We start from the raw sequence: 17,157 nt of genomic DNA on the forward strand, positions 1-17,157 counted from the left end.
TTCCAAGAAATTTGTTGATGTCATCTAAGTTTTCTGATTTGTTGACATAAGCTTGTTTATAACACACTTTATAAAAAAAAAAATTGCTACAGTGTGCATGTGCTAGCTAGAGAGAGAAAGTGAGAAAGCACAGTTGGCCACACTGAAACCCCTTCTCCTTCATTCTCCTCAGGATTCTGGGGACCCATGTGCACACTCTAAGCATGTTTTTCAGGTCACGGGGTCTGGGACTTAAACCGTATGGTCAGCCATGTTGAACACAGCCTCCTTAACCACCACATCCCTGACTGGCCCTGTAACATACTTGTAATATTGTCAAGAATATAAAGGGCTGAGATTTTACTCATTTGCATGTTAGTGAGTTCTCTTGCTACAATTTCACAGCTGCTGGAAGAAGACTGTTGGTCAGAGATGAAGGACAGTTTATTATTCACAGAAATAGCAGTAACCAGAGTATTAGCAATTTTATAACCAGTTCTTCACACCCTAGCTACTATAGCATAACATGAAGATGGCCAGATGTCACCCTAGCATTTTATAATGAGCAGTGATACCTTCCTTTTGTTCTGAGAGGTTGTTAGAAAACCTGATGTCATTATCAGAATCTTCATTGGAGAGTTTATTAATTAGCATAAAGGTTGCTAATTTAATACATTAAGAAGTACTCATAGAGTACTTACTACATGCTAGACACTGATCTAAGCACTTCACAAATATCAGTGCTTTGTTGTTGTTGTTGTTGTTGTTTTTTCCCATAGGGTGTGTGTGTTTGCCAGAAAGGAGAGAGACAGTGAGAGGGAAAGTGAGAAATCACCCCCTAGGGAGGATAGCCACTCCACAGTCCCTCCTCCTTCATTCTCCTCCTGGGACTTTGGGCATGCACGCACACACATCCTGTGTGATTTTTAAGCCACCAGGTCAGGGACTTGAACCGCGGTTGGCCATGTGGGATTCCAGTGCCCTACCACCATGCCACCTGCTGGCAAAGGGCCTACATTCTTTATCATTATATTGTGTTGCCTCTGTTACAAATCATTTTTGTAGGTGAAATAAATGGTATTTAAGACAAGAAATAATATGCAGATACCTCTATAAATGTGCATCACCAGATTGCATCATAATGTCATCTATTAGTAAGAATTAGGGAATCCATTGGCCTAAAATTCTTTGAAGAAGTGCCCGGTTGAGGGTTCCATTTGATCTAGCACTCTAACACTTAATGGAAGATTCTGCTTTCTGATTCAATCAGACTAGCTGAATCTGCTGCTAAAATATTTCCACATTCACCATTCTTGTAAGATAGATGGTTGAGTGCTGAAGTTTGACTTCAAACTCAAGCGTTGTATTGCATTTTTAGTGCCTTCTTACTAATAGTGATTTGTTTGTGTCACAATATTTGGTCTGAGGTTTTCTTTCATCGTAACATCCTACCTGTCAGTAGGACTGTGGATATGGTTCCCATTTACTCGTGAGTGTCAGAGATTACAGACATCTACCCAAAAGAACCAGACAATTCTGAAAGGCTTAATTGGCTTAGGTTGATTAGCAATGCCAAGTTTGTCTGAGCACAGACCTATACATTTGTTCAGGTTATAACTAGGATATAATTCTTGCTCCTGTACTTTAGAGAAACGTAACTCAATTATTTTGGTCTCAAAAGGGTAACAGAAGTACATGGCAAAAAAGTTCAAACCGGGCAAATGGTTAAGAGTAAAAAAGAATGTGTCCTATCTACTCTCATCTTTCAGTCCCTGCTGAGGAAACCACTGTCCTTACATAGTCTTCCAGAAGTATGTGATGTACATTTAAACACATGGTTTTTTTGTTTTTGTTTTTGTTTTTGTTTTGAGAGGTTTTTGCTATAGGGCGCGATGTGTGCTCGCTGGAAAGACAGAGAGAGACAGAGAGATAGAAAGCAAGAAATCACCCCCAGGGGGGATGGCCACGCCACAATCTCTTCCCCTCCATTCTCCTCTCGGGATCTTGGGCACGCATGCACATGTGCCTGACGTGAGTTTAAGCCACCAGGTCTGGGACTTGACCCACGGTCGACTACATGGGAGTCCAGCGACATAGCCATTACTCTAACTGCTGGTCCCTAAACATATATTCTTGATCTCCTTTCTAATTGTCCTTTATGTGTCATCTCGTGTCCCCGCATACAGTTTGTGTTCATTAAAAGAAGACTCTTTCTTTTTTCTTCTTCCACAGTGTTTTTTTTTTTAAATCAAGTTCCCGATAAATATTTATTTCTATTAGGGTTAGATTAATAACCAAGAAAAGAGAGAGCTGGATCAAATGAAGAGTGATATTCTGGTGTTCAAATTCCTGAAATTTTTAGACTTCTAAGAGAAATCTCTCTCTCTCTTTCTCTCTCTCTCTCTCTCTCTCTCACACACACACACACACACAAATTAGAGCCTCTTCATGGTGTAGCAGTAATGTGTTCTCAAGAGGAGCTGGATCCCGCCCTTTTGGCTCTCTTAGTAGCACCATGGCAGTCGGCAAGAATAAGCGCCTTATGAAAGGTGGCAAAAAGGGAGCCAAGAAGAAAGTGGTCGATCCATTTTCTAAAAAAGATTGGTATGATGTGAAAGCACCTGCTATGTTCAACATAAGAAATATTGGGAAGACACTGGTTACCAGGACTCAAGGAACCAAAATTATGTCCAACGACCTTAAGGGCCGTGTGTTTGAAGTGAGCCTTGCAGATCTGCAGAAGGACGAAGTCGCATTTAGGAAATTCAAGCTAATTACTGAGGACGTTCAGGGCAAAAACTGCCTGACTAACTTCCATGGCATGGATCTCACCCATGACAAAATGTGTTCCATGGTCGAAAAATGCCAGCCCATGACTGAAGCTCATGTCAATGTCAAGACTACCCGTGGTTATTTGCTTCGTCTCTTCTGTGTTGGGTTTGCTAAAAAACACAACAATCAGATTCGGAAGACCTCTTATGCCCAGCATCAGCAGGTCCACCAAATCTGGAAGAAGATGATGGAAATCATGACCCAGGAGGTGCAGACAAATGACTTGAAAGAAGTGGTCAATAACTGATTCCAGACAGCATCGGAAAAGACATAGAAAAGGCCTGCCAGTCCATCTACCCTCTCCACGATGTCTTCGTCAGGAAAGTCAAAGTTCAGACTTTTAATAGTGACAAATAAAAAGCCCTATTTGTAAAGGGAAAAAAAAAAAAAAAGCTGGATCCCACATGGCCACCATGGTTTGAATCCCCAGCATAGCCAACCTGAGACATGATGGGCATCCATGTGAGTACCCAAGATCTGTTAGGCTGGAGGACTAGAAGAAGAGAATCTTGGCATGACCAGACCCTGCAGAGGATGCTCATCTCTCTCTCCCTCTCACTCTCTTGTGAGTGCACACTTATCGTAAATAAATACTCTAATAATCTGAAATTAGAATAGCTAACTTTGAATCAGAAAGATGGCAACTTACACGTTTATGATAAGACTATATTTCAAATGTCCCCCAAATCAGTTATAAATGAGGCTGTGTTATCTTGTATCTTTATTTTTGTTAGCTGGTTGAGCCCCACCTGCACAACCTCTAAAAGTCCCAGCCATTCCTGGGATTCATACCTGGTCACAAAATTACTCTGATGCTATCTATTCAAGTCTCCTCTTTCAGAGCTGGCTCAGCCTGCTGTAGAGTTGCCTTTGTGGAAAGGCGGCTTCTCTACCCAGCATACTTTGTTCCTTTCTTTTTAAATTGCCATAGGGTACTTGCACTTGCTGGAGAGAGACAGAGAGGGAGAGAAAGAGAGAAAATAAGAGAGCATCCCCGAGGGAGGATAAGCACTCCACAATTTCTTCTCCTCCAGCCTCCTCTCTGGATTTTGGGCATGTATGCACATGCACCTGAACATGTTTTTCAAAGTGCTGGGTCTGGGACTTGAACCATGCAATTAATCATGTGGGATCCAACTGCCTTAACCACTATGTCAACTTGGCTGACTCTACCCAGTGTATTTTTTTTTTTTCTGAACAAAGACCAGACAAATTCTTTATTATACCACAGGGCTGGGAATTCTGAATTTCATTTAAAACTTACTAGATTTGGGACCATCAGGTGGTGTGGTGGTAAAGGTACTGGACTCCCACGTGAATAACCATGGTTCGAGTCCTGGACCTGGTGGCTTTCTCTCTGTCTCATCACTCTCATTCCCACTGTCTCCCTCTGGTGAGCACATGTGCCCTATAGTAAATTAAAATAATAATAATAAATAAAATAAACTTAAAAAGAAAGCTATTAGCTTTGTGATGCCTGTGATTCATGGAGGCAGAGATAACAAAGATGGATTTGGATGCACAAGCTTAGAAGCAGTATGTGCAGTGGAAATGAAAATGTAGGAATTAATAGCATGAGGGTAGAATTCAAATAGATAAGAGTGAGAAAAAAACCTAAAGGATACGGGGCCCATGACTAAGCCCTGGAGATCCTCACACTCAGATGTGGAGTGGAGGGGGCAACAGGTGGCATGTGGTTGAGGTGCGGGACTCACATGGCTGACTAGGGTTCGAGTCCTAGACCTGGCTGCTTACTTTCTCACTTTCTGGCTCTTTTCTTTCTCTGTCTTTCTCTGGTGAGTGTGTATGCCCTCAGATGCACATGGATTCTCGCTTCGTTCGGTGCTGGGCTGGAAGGAGACGTTTGGGGCAGAGGCTTAGGCTTTCTGGTTAAAGGGGCAGGGCGGGGCCCACCTCAGACACACATGGATTCTTGTTTCACTCGGTGTGGGGATCCCCAGTGTGTTTTCTTAAAATGCTCCCAAAGCTGCAAAATCTCCAAATTGACAAATACGACTGGATTCCTCTCCATTTTTGCTACAACATTGGAGCCATGCTGTGTTATTTGCAGAAATGATAAAGTGCCCTTTTCCCAGCTCTGCCCTGAACGTTGCTAACCTGAGCACCAGTCTCATGAAGTTCCTTGTGTAAACAGCCACGTCTACCTTCTCCTGCAGCCCTTTTCTATAATATATGACTGTTCATTCGGAGTCTCTGGGCAGGCTATAAAATGGACGAGGTACTATCCTTTGCGTTTCTTTCTCTTTGGACCCAGGAATTCATGCATGAAACTGTTTTTCGGTTCCCATGCTCCATCTGGCTCCTACAAATGAATGCTGAATTTGGGCAGTGGAAGAATAGGTGTTGCCAACCAAACATATCCAATCTCAGCTCTTTAACATTTATTCTAATTAGCTTATTTAGTGGAAATGTAGAATATGGTTTACTAAAATGGCTGGCATAATGTAAGGATTGACATCCTATCTGATGCCATGTAGAACTCTGTATTTTGGGTATCTCTGTCACATCAGCACTTATCTTAATCTTTTCAAGTGAGGGACTTTTGCGCACTAAGTTGTAAATAACTGTGTTTTGGTAGTTCACATATTAAGTACAATATTATGCTGAAATCAATGGAGACATACTCTGAATACTGATTTGATAGAAATGCTTCATTGATTTTACTAGAGCTGAGCCAAATTCATTAACAGCCTAGATTCATTAGGAAGGCACCATTAACTCAAGGAGAAAAAGAAGAGTCAATTCTTTTATTGTATTTTATAAGGCATTACACATTAATTAGAATTTAATATGTTTGTGGAGTTTTATTTTTTGACTACTTCCGTTTCATCCATGAATCTTTACAGAGAACGTATTTGTTAGTTTACATATCAAATATTTATTTGAGCTAGTAGTCACTGTGTGGAATTTTGTGGAACTATGTGAATTGCAGAATGGGTTTTTAAAGTCCTTGCCCCTCCTGGGTGCTTTCTTTCCCCTTTAAGAATTCGGGATTATTCCAAATTAGAATAGTAGAAAATGGTGAAATGGAGAAAAGAGATCTTAAAAAGAAAGCTATTAGCTTTGTGATGCCTGTGATTCATGGAGGCAGAGATAACAAAGATGGATTTGGATGCACAAGCTTAGAAGCAGTATGTGCAGTGGAAATGAAAATGTAGGAATTAATAGCATGAGGGTAGAATTCAAATAGATAAGAGTGAGAAAAAAACCTAAAGGATACGGGGCCCATGACTAAGCCCTGGAGATCCTCACACTCAGATGTGGAGTAGAGGGGGCAACAGGTGGCATGTGGTTGAGGTGCGGGACTCACATGGCTGACTAGGGTTCGAGTCCTAGACCTGGCTGCTTACTTTCTCACTTTCTGGCTCTTTTCTTTCTCTGTCTTTCTCTGGTGAGTGTGTATGCCCTCAGATGCACATGGATTCTCGCTTCGTTCGGTGCTGGGCTGGAAGGAGACGTTTGGGGCAGAGGCTTAGGCTTTCTGGTTAAAGGGGCAGGGCGGGGCCCACCTCAGACACACATGGATTCTTGTTTCACTCGGTGTGGGGATCCCCAGTGTGTTTTCTTAAAATGCTCCCAAAGCTGCAAAATCTCCAAATTGACAAATACGACTGGATTCCTCTCCATTTTTGCTACAACATTGGAGCCATGCTGTGTTATTTGCAGAAATGATAAAGTGCCCTTTTCCCAGCTCTGCCCTGAACGTTGCTAACCTGAGCACCAGTCTCATGAAGTTCCTTGTGTAAACAGCCACGTCTACCTTCTCCTGCAGCCCTTTTCTATAATATATGACTGTTCATTCGGAGTCTCTGGGCAGGCTATAAAATGGACGAGGTACTATCCTTTGCGTTTCTTTCTCTTTGGACCCAGGAATTCATGCATGAAACTGTTTTTCGGTTCCCATGCTCCATCTGGCTCCTACAAATGAATGCTGAATTTGGGCAGTGGAAGAATAGGTGTTGCCAACCAAACATATCCAATCTCAGCTCTTTAACATTTATTCTAATTAGCTTATTTAGTGGAAATGTAGAATATGGTTTACTAAAATGGCTGGCATAATATAAGGATTGACATCCTATCTGATGCCATGTAGAACTCTGTATTTTGGGTGTCTCTGTCACATCAGCACTTTTCTTAATCTTTTCAAGTGAGGGACTTTTGCGCACTAAGTTGTAAATAACTGTGTTTTGGTAGTTCACATATTAAGTACAATATTATGCTGAAATCAATGGAGACATACTCTGAATACTGATTTGATAGAAATGCTTCATTGATTTTACTAGAGCTGAGCCAAATTCATTAACAGCCTAGATTCATTAGGAAGGCACCATTAACTCAAGGAGAAAAAGAAGAGTCAATTCTTTTATTGTATTTTATAAGGCATTACACATTAATTAGAATTTAATATGTTTGTGGAGTTTTATTTTTTGACTACTTCCGTTTCATCCATGAATCTTTACAGAGAACGTATTTGTTAGTTTACATATCAAATATTTATTTGAGCTAGTAGTCACTGTGTGGAATTTTGTGGAACTATGTGAATTGCAGAATGGGTTTTTAAAGTCCTTGCCCCTCCTGGGTGCTTTCTTTCCCCTTTAAGAATTCGGGATTATTCCAAATTAGAATAGTAGAAAATGGTGAAATGGAGAAAAGAGATCAAGTGTCTTTAGAATAATGCATCAGAACTATGCAGTCAGATGAAGATGCTTCCTCTTGAGCTGGGCAGTTTCCTTTTGTCTCTTTTTGCACACAGCCCACAGGCTGAGAGGATTGGGAGGTGGCCCTAGCAAGAAGAAGGCAGATGGGTAGGGGACTATGAAAAGAAGGGAGAAAAGAAGGAGAGACCTTGTGGGATCCACTCCCTGCGCACAATGTCTAAACACTGTGCTAAGGAGCCAGCCCAAGGAGAGACTTCCCGACATCCCTCTGAGCTAGAGTTACTGGAGACGGGCTGCGTCTCTAGGAAAATGTAGAGGGCTCCTTCACCATCCCTAGAAGATGGCTTTATCCCTGGCCTTCCCTTAATAAAATTAGCTTTTAGGCTATGTGCTCACCAGCTGAGACAGTGCTAAGAGATTGTGAGTTCGTTGGGTTTTTTTGTTTGTTTTTGGAGAGGTTTTCGCTATAGGGTGCGTGTGCTCGCCAGACAGACAGAGACAGAGATACAGAAAGCGAGAAATCACCCCCCAGGGGGATGGTCACGCCGCGATTGTGAGATCGTTGGGTTTTTTGTTTGTTTGGTTTTTTTGGAGAGGTTTTTGCTATAGGGTGCGTGTGCTCGCCAGACAGACAGAGACAGAGATACAGAAAGCGAGAAATCACCCCCCAGGGGGATGGTCACGCCGCAATCCCTTCTCCTCCATTCTCCTCTTGGGATCTTGGGCATGCACGCACACGCGCCCGGCGTGAGTTTTAAGCCACCGGGTCCGGGACGCAAACCGCAGTCGACTGCGTGGGAGTCCAGCGACATAGCCATTACGCTAACTGCTGGTTCCCCGTTGGGGTTTTTATAGTCCTTAAAATCTCCATCCGAGTCCTGAAGGCACCTAAGTGGCCTAACTGAAAACAGTGTGTTAACCATGCAGACCTTGCTTCACATGAAATTACCAGCGCTTTTCCTTTTCCTGCAGCCAGATTTCTACCTCTAAATCCCTTGCTTATAAAAAGTATAGAGCCGAGGGCCTCCTACTCTTCCAGCAGTTAATGGTGTAGCTGAAGGATGATTCTGTGTGCATAAACCACAGTATCTTCCCTTTTTGGGCATATAAATTTGAGGGCATACAATCAGAATGGGATCAGCAGATGGTATAATGGTTATGTTGCTGGACTCCCACATAATCACCCATGGTTCGAGTCCCAAACCCAGTGTCTTAAAACTAACGTCAGGCATGTGTGCATGGGTGCCTAAAATCCCAAGAGGAGAATGGAGGAGAGGGGACTGTGGCATGGTCATCCCCCTGGGAGGTGATTTCTCACTTTCTTTCTGTCTCTCTTTATCTCTCTAGTAAGAGCAGGTGCCCAATAGCAAAAATCTCTCTCTCTCAAAAAAAAAAAATACATAAATAATATCAGAAAATGACCTTGGTAACTTGTTAGGAACAGGGTTGGGGAACGAAGGTAGAGGTTTGAAAGATGGTGGGACCAGCAGTTAGAGTAATGGCTATGTTGCTGGACTCCCATATCGTCGACCGAGGTTTGCGTCCCAGACCTGGTGGCTTAAAACTCATGCCAGGCGCGTGTGTGCGTGCCCAAGAACCCGAGAGGAGAATGGAGGAGAAGGGAGTGTGGCATGGCCATCCCCCCAGGGGGTGATTTCTCGCTTTCTGTTTTTCTGTCTCTCTCTGTCTGGCGAGCGCATGTGCCCTATAGCAAAAACCTCTCTAAAAAAAGAAAGAAAAAGAAAGATGGTGTAGGCTTGAATGATTTGAAGTTTGGGTTGAGGGAGAAGAACAACTTAAACAACCGTGAAGTTTTGTGTCAGGTTGAGCTTAAGGTTAGTATTTCATGAATAGAAATTGATCATGTGAGTTGGTGTCTCAGGGGAAGAATAAAAGGATTTCTGCCAGGGAACTGTTGAAGGAGTTGAAGGGACAGGTTGGTGGAGAGACAGGTGGACATATACATGTGCGTGTTTGGGTCTGGAGGTTATAAGTGTTCTGAGCTAGAGACAGTGTCACTCTGGATGTGGCTGAAACCTGATAGGATGATGGATGGTGGTGCAAAGGGAGATGGCAGAGAGCAGATTGAACACTGAAGCAAATGTTCAGCAGATTAGGGAAGGAAGAAAAGATTCAAATGAAACAAAAGGACAAGAATAGTTAAATTTTATCAAAGTCAAAGGAGTGAGGAAGAAGAAGGAGGGAAGCAATTGTATGAAATGTGGCTGAGATGTTTGAAAGGAAGAGTGCTGCATAAAGTCCATTTATTAGACATGACAATAAGTATGTTAAATTGTTAAAAGAGTGGTTGAGGGGCTGTGGCGCGGTGGCAGGGTGGCTAGGGCACTGGACACTCCCACATGACCTGCCGCGGTTCAAGTCCTGGACCTGGTGGCTTGCTTTCTCACTTTCCCTCTCTCTCTTTCTCTTTGATCAAACTGGAAAATAATAATAATAATAATAATAATAATAATAATAATAAAGTTAAATAAAAAATAATTCTTAAAAAAAAAGTTAAGAGAGTGGTTGAAATATGGGGCCAGTTTGGATTAAGGAGTGAATGAGTAGCGAGGCAGTAGTAGTAGTGAGTGCTAATTTCTAAAGGATTGCACTAGAACAATTATCTTGCATGAATAAGTATATTTAATAGTTTGTGTTTATTGTTTTGTTTTTGTTGTTGTTGTTTTAATTTACTACAGGGTACATGTGCTCATCAGAGAAAGACAGAGAACAAGAAGGAAAGTGAGAAAGCTCCCCCAGGGTGTATGGCCATGCTGCAATCTCTTCTCCATTCCCCTCTTGAAATTTTGGCATCCACATGTCCCTGGTGTGTTTCTCAAGCTGCTGGATCCAAGATCAGTCATGTAGGATCCAGCTGCCCTAAATGTTGTAGTCTGATCAGCGAGAAAGAAGAGGACATGCAGTTATAGCCAAGTTATAGGAGTCTTTATTCAAAAGCCAGCAGCTGAAGGGCGACTCATGTCTCTCAAAGACCCTGCAACCCCAAGTGAAAGGAAAGGGGTGCTTATCAAGGCAAGAATCACAATCTTTTCTGGGTTGACTTGGTGATTACAATGGAAAATGAGGAGGGGTGCAGAGGAGAGGTAGTGGGGATTTCTATGCAAAAGCAGGTTAATAATTTCTTTGTAAAAATTTTTCCCATTTATTTATTTATTTTTACATTTTCCACTAACATTTACTTGACATATCAAACTTTTTTTGCTCACACTCCCTAGTTCTTGACAGTTAATAAATAACTTTTGAAATTTCAAACTACTGAATTTTAAAGGTAATGTTCAAAATATTTCTTATCATTTTGTATAATTTTGTTTGCGACTCTATAATAACAGAGACAATATGTTTTAAAATATTTTTGAGAAAATAATTACATGTCAATTACTCAAGTTGTTGAAAAGCAAATGCCTAGCACACAAGTTAATCTTCAGGTATGACATTTCAGTCAAAGCCCTGTCCAATAATGAGTATTTCCAATTTCTGATTCAATGCAACAAACGTTATTGAACTTATGCAAATAACTCTTCTGCCAAAAAAATAAGAATACTCCCAAATATTTTCAGTTCAAGAGGGGTCAGGAAGGAAGAAAAGTTTATGTTTCCATTTAAATAAATAAACAAGAAAAATATTTTAACAAATTGCTGAACCTATCAACAATTTAAAAGAAAGTAAAATGTTTAAATTGGGAAAATAAAGCATAGTAAAAAAAAGAAATCTGTAATGTTTTATTCAAAAGTCATAAAATTCTATTTTGCCAGTTCAGTCTTATGTTCAAACTCTCTTCTGTTGAGTATTCAGTGTTAACTGTGGTCTAATCTTTCCATTTAAATCCTGGAAGTTAACATTCAACATTATTATTGATATTTCTTGTCTCTAGCATTAAATTGGTCATTTTCTTGGTTGCCTTTTGTTTTCTTATTTCGTATGTGTCTTTAGTTTTCCTGGTAGAGCACTCCTTTCAGAACTTCTTGTAGAGTGGGTCTGCTATTGGCAATTTCTTTCAGGTCTTTTTTATCTGAGAATGTTTTTTTCTTTCTTTCCATATGAAAGATCATCTTGCTGGTATAGTATTCTTGGTTAAAACTGTTTTTCACTCAATACTTTGAATCTATTTCCCCATTCTTTTCTTGCTCACATTGTTTCTGATGAGAGGTCTGAGGTTAACCTGATTGGCTAATCTTTATAAGTAACCTGATGTTTCTCTCTTGCCAATTTTAGTATCTTGTCTTTGTAGATTTGGCCAGTCTGGTTATGATGTGCCTTGGAGAAGATCTTCTTGGGTTGATTCTGTTAGGGGTCCTTTGTATTTATTGGGTCTGGATATTTGCATGCCTCTCTAGGTTAGGAAAGTTTTCTTCCAGGATTTCATGAAATAGATTATCAATACCCTTATTAGTTTCTTCACTTTCTGGGATACCGATTATCTAGATGTTTGGGTGCTTAATGCTGTCTAGTATTTCTCGTATAGTATTCTCATTTTTTTAAGTTATTTTCTCAGTTTTTCGGCTATTTTTTCTACGTTAGAGGTTTTGCCTTCAACATATAAGATTCGATTTTCTACATGGACTAATCTGCTTTTAATACTTTCGAGGGAGGTTTTGATTTCCTGAATGGCATCTTTCATTTCTAATAGCTCCATTTGATTCTTTTTTATGGCATGCATTTCCTCTTTCAGGTCATGGAAGAACTTCAACACCTTCTGGAACTCGTCTCTTTTCTCTTGCATTTTCTGGAGTTCATTATCTCTCAGCTATTGCATCTCATTTAGCTTTGTCACTATGAATATTCTGAATTGTCAATCAGACAGTTTCATAAGATCTACTGTACTGTCTGTGGATGATGAGGGATTGTTCTTTTCCTTTAGGGGAGAGATATATTCTTGATTTCTCATGTTTCTTGTGCCCCTGTGGTTGTTTCTAGTCATTTTGTGACAAAAATCTATTGAGCTTTGCAATGAGGTATCCACAGAAAGATTAGAAGTTCAGATTTATAAAAAGAAATTTCTTCATTAAAGTAGGAGGTTCAATAAGAGGTGAGGATTTCAGTGATCCTAAAAGTATTCAGATGCTTGGCTACTATGCACCTAGGCCTATCTAGACATTCAGCGTGTGGAGAGTGAAGCTTAGAGTGGGAAAGTAAGGATTAAAAAAAAAAAAGCAAAAAGCAAAAATAAAACCTAGATAAATACTGCCAAAAAAGAGAAAAAAATTTTTTTACACGTAAATATATGAAAACCGTGCAGTGCACTAGCCAGGACACACCTCAGCTTTATAATAGCTTCTGGAATTAGCAAGTGAAAGAAAAGGTCCAAGGTGAGGAGAAGTGGTCAAAAAGCTAAAAAAAAAAAAAAAATTTAAAGAGAGAGAGTGCGAGACAGACAAAGATAGACGGCCAGACACAGAGAAAAGACCGAGGTCGCCCTACCTTGTCTGAATATCTCGCGAGTCTAGGAGATGGAGCCTAGAGCATAGCTTCCCTGAACACACCAGGACACACCTCAGCTTTAAAATCAGCAAGTTAATAATTTCTAGGAGCACTTTCCAGACCTTTCCCTAAACACAATGACTTCATGGCTCAGGGCAAGGGGTCTGGTGTTTGGTGATTACATTGCTACTGATGAACTATTTAGCGAAGACAGTAAAAATGTTAGTCACGCTGTTTACACTTGGGACTTCCCTGTGTTCTTAGCCTGCAGAGTAGCAGGCAAAAAGGAAGAAGCAAGTATCTAATATAAAGAAGGAACATAAAGGTCAAAAATGGCATTGCCTCTGCTTCATAACCACCACGCCACTGGCTGGCTCACGTGTGGGTCATGTTTCAAAGCTCAGCAGTTATAAGCAAAATAAGCAGTTAAAACAGTTTTTAGAGGCCACGAAGCCATAGTTAATCAAAAGGTTTCCAGAGGCAGTGAGACAATAATTTTTCTATTAGAAGATAGTTTGTGTCAGAATTCTTTCTGTGGAGAGAGAAATATTAAATCATATATATAGGGTTAAGTAGTGATTGGTAGTATGCAGGGCAGTTTTTAAAAATGAGACAGTAGTATCTGTCCCGTATGTACATTATTCAAATTACTCTGATATCTCAGTGGTATAGATCATATCTTTGATGTGCCTGGAGGAGAATAATTTTTATATTATTTCATAACACAGTTAAAATTAAATTTTGGTTCCTAGTTCTTTAATCCAAAATCAAATAACTAAATCATTATTTTCTAGTATTATTTTTTTAAAGAAATTTTTATTTATTCATTCATTTTACTTTTTAATTTGATCAGAGAGACACACAGAGGTGGGGGGAGAGTGAGAAAGCAAGCCACCAGGTCTGGGACTCAAACTGTGGTCAGCCATGTGGGAATATCCAGGACCTTAGCCACTATGCCGCCTGCTGGTCCCTCTAGTATTATTTTTAATTAGTTTATTTATTTGAGAGATGTGTGTATGTATTTTAAACAGGGTCTTTCTATGTCATGATGCTCCTGCCTCAACCTTCCAAGCAGCTGGGACTACAATCATATGTCACTGCATCTGGCTTTTTAGGGTAGGTTGAACTTGGGACTCGCCCATATCCTTAGCCTGCAGAGTAGCAGTGTCAACCAGTGTCATTGTGGCTGGGTCCAGTGTTATTTTTCAGTAAACAGGTTTCAGGGTCTTGAGATTTATTAAGTTTGCACTTTTCCCCCTTTAAACATCTTAGATTTCTGGCATCAATCAAAAGATATATAAAAGAAATTTAATGAAAAAGGAAAGAAGTTCTAAACGTGTAGCTACTCTTCTGTGTCTTCAAGTTGAATTGCAAACATAACATGATGGGAATAATCTAACTTCTCGCAATTAGTTAGAAGACATTTGACATACCTCTAGGAAAAATATAAACTAATTTAAAACATAACACATCAACCTTGTGGTTGGAGAATCTTGATTTTAGTGAAATAGTTTAGATGTCTTTGAAATCCTCCATTTGAGAATCTAATATTGCAATCAATAGCACATCGAGAATTGCAGAGGACAGACTAATTTTTCTAGACAGATATATGGATAGAGAACTTAGTTGGAAACAATCTGAGAATTATTTAAAGAAATATAAAGCAAAACTATTCTCACCTCAACTCTGTAGCATATAAGAGAGCTATAGTACTTATCTGAATTGTTTTTTCCTCTAAGGAATAATCCAAAATACTGAATAGATTAAAACAAGAAAGGCATTTCCCATGCATACACAGTATGTGATCTATAGGATTTTAATGAACTAATGAGGAAAAAAATTATATCGCCTTATCACATATAAATGAAAGATAAAACATAAGTTAATCACTTAATTATTTTCACAGGTAGGCAAGGATTAGCTTTCTCCTCAGGTCTGGTACACTGGGACAGAGAACAGTGAGGGAGTCAGATTTGTTTGTAACCCAACTCCTCTCTTTTTTTTTTTTTTAAGAGAGAGTTTTGCTATAGGGTGCATGTACTCACTGGAGAGACACAAAGAGAGAAAACACCCCCTAGAGGGGATGGCCACACTACAATCCCTTCTCCTCCATTCTCCTCTCAGGATAATGGGCACGCACGCACACGCGCCCAGTGTGAGTTTTAAGCCCCCACGTCCAGAACTTGAACCGTGGCCAACTATGTGGGAGTCCAGTGACGTAACCAATAGGCCATCTACTAGTCCCTCGCAGCTCCCCTCTTCACTGCTGTGACCTGGTAAGGTTTTTTGAGCATCAGTTTCTATATGTGAAAAGTAAGGAAATACATATCTGAAAGGATTTTTATTAGAATTAAAAAACAGACTTGTAGGGGCCAGCAAGTGGCATGGTGCTCTGGGTGTTGTACTCCCACAAAGCCAACAATAGTTAAAGTCCCGGACCCAGTGGCTGGCTTTCTCACTTTCCCTCTCTCACGTGCTCTCTCTGTCTCTCTGGTAAGCACACATACTCTATATCAAACTTAAAAATAATAATAATAAATAAAATAATAATTTTTAAAAAGATTTGTAGTCCCTAACTCCAAGTAATGACCTTTTTGGTGATCTTCCATGCATTTTTCTTTTGAAGTAAATAACTGAAAACAAAGAGTGTCATGCAACTTTATTTGGAGCTTTATTAAATAACTTCCTTTGTATCAGACGCTAGAACCCAATGTATGGATTTCTACTTTTTTTTTTTTTTAAGAATTTTTTATTTAACTTTATTTATTTATTTAAATTTGACCAGAGAGAGTGAGAGCGAAAGTGAGGAAGCAAGCTGCCAAATCTGGGACTTGAACTGCGGTTGACCATGTGGGAGTGGCATGACCACCATGCCACCTATTGGCCACCTAGATTTCTACTTCTAATAAGCCCTATATATTTTTTTCTTCTCATGTACTGAGCTATTGGGTTGGACCATATGAAATTGCTGGTATTCAACATTTTTGACCAATTAAAAACAATTTCACATGATTCAATCTAATAACTCCTGTTGAAAACATAAGGCTTAACTCAGGTCCAGTGTCCAGTGTGAGACTGAAGATGGATAGCCTCCCAAGTACACGTAATCTCTCTTCTCTTCTTGGTACATTTCAGTCCCATTTATTTTGGCACATTTTGTATACTATTATGTATTGTTGGCAGTATTTTCAAATACTTGCATCTTGCCATCTGAACTATTTTGTATATTTCTTGAGAGTGCCTCATTGTCTATTCTCCATTATGGTACCTGGCATAATGTGTTGCATATAATATTTGCTGAGTAAATTATTTTATGATGCTAATAACTATAAAGAATTCATAATTATTGACCTGACTGCTCTGAGGATTAAAATTTTATATTTTGCTTTCTTCCAACATTTAACCTTTTCATCTATATGTCTAACATCAAAGAAGACAATTTCTTTGTTTTTGAAGTCTTTTTTGTTGGTAATGTATGTAATGATAATGCTGTCCCTGGAGCACATAAATGATTTGTGTTCAGCATGGCTCTTAGGCTATTGCCGCACCTGAGGTCCTGGAGTTCTAATAAGAATTATGCTTGCCCCTTAGGTTCCACTTGTATAGAGAGCTAGGAAGATGTTAGCCAAGGTGAATGGAGCAAAGTTAAATGAACTAGTCCATGTGAGGATTGCTCTCTTGTTCTTGGTATGATTTATATTGTGCTTTTAAAGCCATAGCCAGACATAAGCAACAAATAAAGCTTATTTAAGAATGGAAAATGTGTTAGGCCAGCAGGTGGCATGGTGATTAAGGTACTGGACACTCCCACATGACTGACCACGGTTTGAGTCCTGGCCCTGGTGGCTCCGTTTCTCACTTTCCCTCTCTCTGTGTGTCTCTTTCTGGTCAAGTTAAAATAAATAAATAAATAAATAAATAAAATCATTCTTTTTTCTTTTTTTTGAAGAGTTTTTTTTTTTTTTAATATGCTACAGAGCATGTGCGCACACTAGAGAGCGAGAGAGAGAAAGGAGACACGAGAAAGCAAGCCGCCAGAGTCCACGCCTCAACCCCCAGATCGTATTCTTGTAAAGATCGCTGCAATATCTTCCCTTCCACATGCTCTCCCGAGCCCTTCACTGCCCTTTTTAGAGGCAGAGTCTACTTCCGAGGCAGTCTCAGTCCCCTCCCCTGTGCCTGGATGACCAGCACAACGCGGGAGAAGCAAAACCACATGGCCTTCAGT

General features: G+C 40.0%; 1 long non-coding RNA gene across 1 annotated transcript; it reads left to right on the top strand.

Moving 5' to 3' along the window:
- The first annotated feature begins 3,055 nt into the window (after positions 1-3,055).
- Positions 3,056-13,227, top strand: LOC102480445 (uncharacterized). The gene is made up of 3 exons (XR_335531.1): positions 3,056-3,141; positions 9,237-9,241; positions 13,217-13,227. It is a non-coding gene; the product is annotated as an uncharacterized LOC102480445 (long non-coding RNA).
- The last annotated feature ends 3,930 nt before the right edge of the window (positions 13,228-17,157 follow it).

Source organism: Tupaia chinensis, unplaced genomic scaffold, assembly GCF_000334495.1.
Source record: "Tupaia chinensis unplaced genomic scaffold, TupChi_1.0 Scaffold000434_1, whole genome shotgun sequence".
NCBI lineage: Eukaryota > Metazoa > Chordata > Mammalia > Scandentia > Tupaiidae > Tupaia > Tupaia belangeri.